The following is a 10,215-nucleotide window of genomic DNA, read 5'->3' as shown; positions in this document are numbered from 1 at the left end:
TGGCAGGCTGCCCGTTTCATCTGCAAACACACAGCAAAAAAAAAAAAGAGAAGAGGGAGGGGGAGGATGGAAGCAGCAGGAGATGGAGGGGATAGAGAGTGGGAGGAGGGAGGGAGTGGAGGTGACACAGAGGAGAAGGAAATGCTGCCGCCGCCGCTGCTGTGCTTTGCCACGAAGAAGAAAAAAGGCTGAAAAGCAGAGCGAGCAGAGAGAGAGCAGGCAGCAGAGAAATAAGAATGAATTTTACATGCATGACAAGGGGCGGCATTACTGAGTGAAGATAAATCATATGTGGAGGTTTTCTCAGTGAGCTGGGTTCACACATGAACATGCACACACACACGAATCCTGCTTTGCATGCCACGTGTGTGCAGAGCGAGACTCGTGTGGTAGGGGAAAGTAAATGAACCCTTTGGAGCCATATTTAGGCTGGTTCCTCAACTTTATGGGTGCATTGCACTGACACAGATACAAGATAAAGCTATTTATCAACAGAGTAATAAAATACTAGATTTTTATCCATCATAGCTGCAGTGCAGACTTCTGATGACAAAAAAGTAAACTTGTCTTTTTAACATGGGATTCTAATGGGACCAACTCACTTTTGGAGCCAGCCTTCAACTTCACAGCAGAAATAAACATATTTGCAGTCAGATCTGTAGATTGTTCGTATTTCCACCTCCATGTATTTGCACCCTGTGTTGTTTGAAAGGGGTCTGCCTCTTTACTTCCTGTTTTGTTTTGAAGCTTACTGTCTGATTGAATTCACTTGTTCCTTATTAACCTTCTTGTCCTGATGTTCCTCTTCTCTCCAGTGTATACCGCCACCTCTCTAGGCTCTCTTTTATCCACTCCCTACAGACCACAGTATCATCTGCAAACATCATGGTCCACAGAGACTCCTGCCTGACCTAATCTGTCAGCCGCTCGATCACTACTAGAAAACAAGGAGGTCAGAGAAGATCCCACTTGTAATACTACCCTACCTTGAACCCATCTGTGACTCGTACCACACACTTCACCACTATCTTACTATCTTCATACAAGTCCTACACCAGCAGGAAAAGCCTCCCAAACTTTTCCACCATTCCTGACTTTCTCATGTAGTTCCATCTAGTGTGTCTTTAATCATTTAGTAAAGCATTATGTTCTGCATACCAATGTTGAGGCACAGTGGAGGTACCATGATGACTTGGGGTTGCTTACCTGTCTTAGCCTGAACAGCTTGTCAGCGTGGAGAAGGAATGAAGGAGGTGTTTAACAGGGTAATGTAAGGATGGCCATGTGAATGTGCTGTTTCTGTTTATATTCTGATTCCGAATACAATCATCTATTAATCAGAAGGTTGGTGGCATCCTTGGAAAATATACCGACCCCAAGTTGCTCCCAGTGTATTCACTGTAGTGTGAATGTTAGATAGGCGACACTTATATGTAGAAAAAGTGCTTTTGTGAATGGATGAATGAGACATGGATAAAGCACTTTGCATGCTCAAGTAGAGTAGAAAAGTCCATGTTTGCTGTACCCCAAATCAAGTCCACCTTATGACTTTTAAACCATAGTTGGCCCATTTCCTAAACTGCCCAAATATGCCTGCTAGTTTGGACTTGAGATCAAAACAATAACAAAACACATCGTTTAAACAAGCAGTCTTCACTAGCCATCCAAGTGAAGATTTATGTAAGGAAACTAAGGAAGAATAATCTTCACGACCAAGGTAATTTAATTATACTTTCGTCATATTTTCATCTCAGTTACTATTACATTGAATACATTTGTATATTTCTTCTGTTTTAAATACTGTGAAAACACCTTGGATAATAAACACGCATAAGTTAACAGAATGTTAAAAGTTTTTTCTATACTGTTAATTTTTTGAAAATCGGCAGCTCCAATTTGCTCACCTCATGTGGAACATGGAGCTAAAACCTCCTTCTACTGCAAACCAAAACTCAAAATCTAAAATATAGCAAAGTGTTTTCTGACATAGAGGAAATAAATGTATGATGACTGAAAACAAGAATTATGGCTGTCACAGATGAGAAAACACAAAGTCCTGAAGTTGCTGTTGGGAAAAGTGTTTTGTAACCACTCTGACAGTCTGACAGGTGTGGAGCTTATGGATTTTGCAAGGCGTCACTGATGAGGACACTCTGCTTTTTGGATTAATATTATTTAAGCAAAACTTTGCCTGCAAAATAAACTATTTCCTATCCTGAAAAAGTAAGCCCGAGGTCAGCTTTAGCCTGCTATATTAGGGTCCACTTGTAAAATTGATAAGATGTAAGAGTAGGTGTAGCCCACAGGTTAGAAAAACTTACCCTAGAAGGCCAAAGGATTGCCAGTTTTACACCACATACTGCAATTACCATTTTATACATACCAAACAGCCATTTTTTAGCCATAGTCATTTTTAGCCATTGTGATGTCTTCCAGTGTCTGAGGACTCTTCATTTTAAAGCCTTACTTTAGCATTTTGGCACTATCAATCTGCTAGAAATCATCATGACTAAAGACTAGAGTGAAAAGCTTCCCAAACATTTGGTCCTTCAACTAAAAGTCCTCAGCTAAAGTTCTCAATCATCTATCCATTTTCATCAACTCCTCTTCCCAAACACCTCCTCTAGTTCTTTCAGTTCCCAAGTCAGCTTAAAGACATCGTTCAACCTCACCTATGAGGTATTTCAGGCATGCTGCTCATGCTCGAGGATGCTCTAAGGCCAACTAAAGATGGCTAAAAGCTTATCTATAACACACTAATAAAATACAAATAATCACCAGGTAGAGGGTGAGGTTCTTGAGAAGGAGACAACAAGGTGGCCATAACTAATCAAAGAATGAGGTAATAATGCTTTATTGCACCGAAAAACATATGGACATACTACAGGCAGGGCATCAGAACTGAAGTAGGATGTAGGAAGACAACTGAGACTCGACACAAAAAGATGTCATCTTTTTGGGACATCATCTGGACTCCACATCTTTCCCACTTACGCCATATTTGGATATGACGGTGTGTGATACAGATACCTGCTAGCTAGTGTTAAGTACCATCCAAATAGTCTGTGAAGGTTCTCAGTCATCCAGGTCATCGTAGTCAAAGGAGCTTGCAAAGAAAAAGCGTCTGGACTTCTTTAAGTTGCTTGAAGACGTTTCACCTCTCATCCGAGAAGATTCTTCAGTTCTAAGGTCAAATGGTGGGGAGTCCCAGATTTAAACCTAGTGGGAGTATCCCCCCACAGAGGGTCAAAAGGACCCCCTGATGATCCTCTAATCATCTGAGCCAAGGTGTGAAACTGGGTGTGGGTCCCAATCAGCCAGGGTTTCGGATGAGCTCATTGTGAAACCTGGCCCCACCTTATCATGCGAATTCCTGAGGTCAGATGGCCCAGGATGTGAGTGGGCGTTAAGGCGTATGGGGAGGGAACTCAAAACTGGATTATAGATGGCAGACAGTTGGTATCGTAAACCACCGCCTCTGTTCAAAGATGGTCGCTCACAGTGGACATAGATGGCTTCTTTCACTCCTCTTTCAAACCATCTGTCCTCTCTGTCCAAAATGTGAACATTGGCATCCTCGAAAGAGTGTCCTTTATCCTTAAGATGCAGATGGACTGCTGAGTCTTGTCCTGTGGAGGTGGCTCTTCTATGTTGTGCCATGCGCTTGTGAAGTGGCTGTTTGGTCTCTCCAATGTAGAGGTCTGGGCATTCCTCGCTGCACTGTACAGCATACACCACATTGTTAAGTCTGCGTTTTGGAGTTTTGTCTTTCGGGTGAACCAGTTTTTGTCTGAGCGTGTTGCACATTGTACATTTTGGGAGGAACACCCTTCAACTGGTGCGGGAGTATGAAAGGGAATCAAGAAAACTAGCAGATTATAGGAACCATCTCCGTTTCAACCTAAGATGCAGACAAAGCAGAGTTGTTCCTAAGAGCCTGCGCCTTGGATCCACTGTCAGGGGATACAGAGCAGACTTGATTCTACAGAGAGCACAAAATCACCTTTTAAGTGAAATGATAAGACAGGTCCATTTCACTATAGATGCCGTCCAGATCAAGATCAGCCAGATTCTGCAGGAACTGGAAACCCTTCTACCCTCTCCAATCTTAGAAGAGGTTTACAAGTTTGTGGACAAGGCTCAGCGGGCCAAACACTCTAAAGGAAACGAAAGACAACGCAGGAAATTTCACACCTTGCTTTCAAAAACACACACTCCTCATTCTGAACCTACACAACCCAGAGAAGAAAACACACCTGAAGACAGTCAGGAGAAATGGGTAAAGAACTTTTCAGACCAGAATCTCACTGAACCTGAAAAGAGAGTATTAGCCAAAGGACTCAATTTTGCCATTTCTCCACAACAGTTGCCCATAGTGGACCTCATCACAGCCACAGAATCCGCCATACGGATTAATAAATTATCACAGACAGAAGCAGAGCAAATCAGGATGAAAGTCTCAGCCACCCTCTCCAGTGCCAAAGTCCCTCCATCCAACCTCACAATACAAGAAAAGAAGGCCGTCGCTTCCCTGAGCAAAGACCACAACATCACTGTTTTACCAGCTGATAAAGGAAGATGCACCGTGGTCCTAAACACTACAGATTACCATACAAAGATCACTACTCTCCTCAGTGACAACGATACCTACGAAGCCTTAAAGCGAGACCCCACAAGCAGCTACAAAAAGAAAGTTATAGCTTGCCTTCAAGACTTTGAAAAGGACAAAATCATTGACCGCCTTACATATCACTGCCTTTACCCAGGGGATGCCATACCCTGCATTTACGGACTTCCTAAAATCCACAAGGAAGCTGTCCCACTCAGACCCATAGTCAGTAGCATAAACTCAGCCACTTATAACATTGCAAAACACCTTGCTACCATCCTTGCTCCTCTCGTGGGGAGCACCCCACACCACATCAAGAACTCCACCGACTTCACTGACAAGGTCCAGAAACTTACCCTGGATCCAGATGAAACCATGGTGTCCTTTGATGTAGTCTCTCTCTTCACTTGCATACCCACCACGGAGGCTGTGGAGACTGTCAGAAAACAACTACAAGAAGACAGCTCCTTGGAAGACAGGACCAACTTCACACCCGATCAGATTTGCACACTGTTAGACCTCTGCCTAACCACAACATACTTCAAATACAACGAAGGCTTCTACAGACAAAAACATGGCTGTGCCATGGGCTCCCCCGTGTCACCTATTGTAGCCAACCTTTACATGGAGGAAGTGGAAAGGAAGGCTTTTGGCTCTTTCAAAGGAAGAGTACCCAGCCACTGGTACAGATATGTAGACGACACCTGGGTCAAAATCAAGACACAAGAAGTGGAATCCTTCACTGCGCACATTAACGCTGTGGATAAAAACATCAAGTTCACCAGGGAAGACACAAAGGACGACTGTTTGCCTTTCCTGGACTGCGCTGTGCACATTGAAGAGAACGGCAACCTCGACATCGAAGTTTACCGGAAGCCCACACACACGGACCAGTACCTCCTCTTTGACTCCCATCACCCTCTGGAACACAAACTTGGAGTAATTAGGACCCTACACCACCGGGCAGAACATGTTCCCTCTAAGCCTGAAGGAAAAAAGAAGGAACACACGCATGTAAAGGAAGCACTCAAAACGTGCGGCTATCCTAAATGGGCATTCTTAAAGTCAGCAAAGAGGCACAGAAAAGAAGATCAGACACCAGCGAGGGAGGATAAGAAGGACAGACGCAACAACATTGTCATCCCCTATGTAGCCGGTGTATCAGAAAAACTCAGGAGAGTTTTCTCCAAGCATGACATCCCGGTGCATTTCAGACCCAGCAACACGCTCAGACAAAAACTGGTTCACCCGAAAGACAAAACTCCTAAACACAAACTTAACAATGTGGTGTATGCTGTACAGTGCAGCGAGGAATGCCCAGACCTCTACATCGGAGAGACCAAACAGCCACTTCACAAGCGCATGACACAACATAGAAGAGCCACCTCCACAGGACAAGACTCAGCAGTCCATCTGCATCTTAAGGATAAAGGTCACTCTTTCGAGGATGCCAATGTTCACATTTTGGACAGAGAGGACAGATGGTTTGAAAGAGGAGTGAAAGAAGCCATCTATGTCCACTGTGAGCGACCATCTTTGAACAGAGGCGGTGGTTTACGATACCAACTGTCTGCCATCTGTAATCCAGTTTTGAGTTCCCTCCCCATACGCCTTAACGCCCACTCACATCCTGGGCCATCTGACCTCAGGAATTCGCATGATAAGGTGGGGCCAGGTTTCACAATGAGCTCACCTGAAACCCTGGCTGATTGGGACCCACACCCAGTTTCACACCTTGGCTCAGATGATTAGAGGATCATCAGGGGGTCCTTTTGACCCTCTGTGGGGGGAAACTCCCACTAGGTTTAAATCTGGGACTCCCCACCATTTGACCTTAGAACTGAAGAAGCTTCTCGGATGAGAGGTGAAACGTCTTCAAGCAACTTAAAGAAGTCCAGACGCTTTTCTTTGCAAGCTCCTTTGACTACCATCCAAATAGAATATCAGACAGAATGTCACATAATTGCTTTAAAAAGCTTCCAACAGCACAAACACGGTCCAGAGGTCCACTTCAGGGACTCCAGTTTAGCTGATGTGAAGCCTAGCAAACAGCTAGCAGCTATAGCTGCCTGCTTCACCATCCACCTGCCAGTCAAAGAGGCCACACCCCTAATACCATCAGGGCAAACTGGAAGCCTTGATAATAGCCAGATGAATGGATAACAAAAACAACCCCCTGATTTTAAAATGGGAGTCTATGGGGATTGACTCACATTTTGAGGCAGCCTCAAGTGGCCACGGGAGGAACTGCAGTAGTTTTTTTTGTCAGCTCGATGGTGCGATTAAATCAGCTTTAACAGATCAAACATGCATATTTTGAGGGATTTGGGGGTTTTCATTGTTCCTTTTAATCACATTCATACTACCTGATACACTGATGTTGACACCATTTTAAAGATCATGCCAGTTTCCTTTATCTTTAAATTTGTTTTCATTTAAGCCACAGTGCATTATCCTTTGTTGCCAGTTTATTCATTATGGACTCTTTCAGCCCACTGCTGTGCTGGATATAAATAACAAAGCATTTGCTCCCATACACAGGATGAGCTGTGCTGAATAAATTACCAAATCTGAGTTCCTCCTCATTGTGTTTACATTTGCTATGGCCCAAACGTCCTCCTTGACATCTTTCTTGGACCCCGTGGCATTTCCCATCACGGAGAGAGGCGGTTTTATTCGGCTAAATCCTTGATGTTTCATGGCACATCTTCGTGATGCGTCTTTCTGTGAGCTCTTCCTGTGGTTTTGACGTCTCCAAGTGATGCTCTTCCTGTCTGTTGCCTGGCAACAGAAGGGGAAAAATAGATGAGGTGATGAGTGAAGGTGAGCCCAAGGGAGATAGGAGGAGAGAGAAAGAAGATATAGGAAGGGAGGGGGAGTAAAGCGCTGGTTGTTATTTTCTTCTTGGCGAGCACTCGTGGCTTGCTCTGTTTCTGTTCTGTAACGTTCCTCTAAAATAAAATTTAAAAAAAAAAACAGAAGCAAACCGCTGTTGAATATGAGATAACACCAAAGGTTAACACATGTCAGGAGGTGGATTTTTTTTTTATTACATTTTAGTGTGTGAAGCAGGGTTTTACTAACCACTATTAGAATGATAAATATGTCTTGTTTGTGTAGCTGTAGTTCCTTAGATGTATTCTCTTTAAATGAATCGATCCAATTGTACAAATGCACACACTACAGTGTATAACTGCCGGAGCATGCATATGTTTGCTTTTTATTATAACATGGCTGTGCACTCTCCCTGCACTATACTGTGTACTGTTTACAAGCGACTTTCAGCTAAGTTGCAGTTAATAGATTTCTTTTATGTGCATTTTAAAACATCCTCATATGTTTTTTGTTTTGTTTGCATGCTGTGCAAAAATCATGAGCCAGGGCTGATTTCCATATAGTTTGCTTCAAAAGGAGAAAGACGTTCTTGTATATTTTTTTTAAGTGGTCTTTATTTATGAAATTATTTCAGAGTTTTTCTTTAGATATTGGCTGCTTTTTCACACATTTTCAGTCCAGTCTTTGTACCTGACGATTTTAAGTCATAACCTGACTTATTAATCATTCAAGCATTAAAAAGGCACCTAATTCGAGAGATGAACCACTGTTGTGTCTACATATAACAGGAAACTTGGCATGGAACCAATTTAAATTTTTATCTTTATGTGCTTTGTTCCAGTGTGTAGCAAAAACACATAATGTGGTTTCATTTCTTTAATTGGATCCATGAAAAATGCCAAAGACAACACAGTTTGACAGCCATAAAATAGCTTTTCTGCATCAACAAGGTGATTCCCAAAGAGCTCTTAGCTGAAAACCTGGCATATTTCAGCATGGTGTGCAGTGTGTCCTTAAGAATAATTGAGGAAACTGGACAATTGGAAGACAAAAGAAGAAGGCAGACCTGCAAGTGCTATCTACAGAAGATGAATAGTATCTGAAAATCAGGGGGGGATCCACTAATAACACCCCAAAGCTCTTCTTTGAATGTTTCTGCGTCTGTTCCATTCTTAATCAGGATGATCCCACACTGCATCTGTAATGTTGAGGTCGGGGCTCTGGGGAGGCCAATCCATGACTGGCAGTGTTCCACTCTGTGCTTTTCTATCCAGATATGCTTTTTCTGCACTGACAGTGTGTTTGGGATCATTGCCATCAGTTTCATCATTCTAAAATGTAAGATGTTGCCCTTCCATGAAAATGGCTTCTTGACAGCTGTCCTTCCACTGAGACCATCTCTGATGAGGCTTCAGTGAACATCATATGGATCAGCTAAGGGACTAAATGATCTCGAGTCCTGTGTCAGGTCTTTCCTGGATTTTTTTTCCTATTTCTTATGGACATGACTTTCAGATCATGTTCATCTGCTGTAGATAGTTGTTTAGACCTGACACTTCTTTATTGTCCACTTGTCCAGTTTCTTCAAAATTTTTAAGTACACACCATGCTGAGATATACCAGACAAACTGTTATCTGTTAAAAGAATGCAGGTTTAGGGTACTTTCATACTGGTGTTACCTGTCTTTTTATATACAATCTGTGTTCACAACAAACATTTCACATAGTCATCCACCCTTCTAACCAAGATGAATAAAATGTGACTTTCAAGTTTTTTGTACTGATCTCAATCCATTGTGTTTGGGTATTACAGGGAGTGCAGAATTATTAGGCAAATGAGTATTTTGTCCACACCATCCTCTGCATGCATGTTGTCTTACTCCAAGCTGTATAGGCTCGAAAGCCTACTACCAATTAAGCATATTAGGTGATGTGCATCTCTGTAATGAGAAGGGGTGTGGTCTAATGACATCAACACCGTATATCAGGTGTGCATAATTATTAGGTAACGTCCTTTCCTTTCGCAAAATGGGTCAAAAGAAGGACTTGACAGGCTCAGAAAAGTCAAAAATAGTGAGATATCTTGCAGAGGGATGCAGCAATCTCAAAATTGCAAAGCTTCTGAAGCGTGATCATCGAACAATCAAGCGTTTCATTCAAAATAGTCAACAGGGTCGCAAGAAGTGTGTGGAAAAACCAAGGCGCAAAATAACTGCCCATGAACTGAGAAAAGTCAAGCGTGCAGTTGCCAAGATGCCACTTGCCACCAGTTTGGCCATATTTCAGAGCTGCAACATCACTGGAGTGCCCAAAAGCACAAGGTGTGCAATACTCAGAGACATGGCCAAGGTAAGAAAGGCTGAAAGACGACCACCACTGAACAAGACACACAAGCTGAAACGTCAAGACTGGGCCAAGAAATATCTCAAGACTGATTTTTCTAAGGTTTTATGGACTGATGAAATGAGAGTGAGTCTTGATGGGCCAGATGGATGGGCCCGTGGCTGGATTGGTAAAGGGCAGAGAGCTCCAGTCCGACTCAGACGCCAGCAAGGTGGAGGTGGAGTACTGGTTTGGGCTGGTATCATCAAAGATGAGCTTGTGGGGCCTTTTTGGGTTGAGGATGGAGTCAAGCTCAACTCCCAGTCCTACTGCCAGTTTCTGGAAGACACCTTCTTCAAGCAGTGGTACAGGAAGAAGTCTGCATCCTTCAAGAAAAACATGATTTTCATGCAGGACAATGCTCCATCACACGCGTCCAAGTACTCCAC

Source organism: Perissodus microlepis, chromosome 7 (assembly GCF_051167445.1).
Source record: "Perissodus microlepis isolate ML-2025 ecotype Zambia chromosome 7, ASM5116744v1, whole genome shotgun sequence".
In the NCBI taxonomy this organism is placed as follows: domain Eukaryota; kingdom Metazoa; phylum Chordata; class Actinopteri; order Cichliformes; family Cichlidae; genus Perissodus; species Perissodus microlepis.
This window is presented reverse-complemented; position numbering follows the sequence as displayed.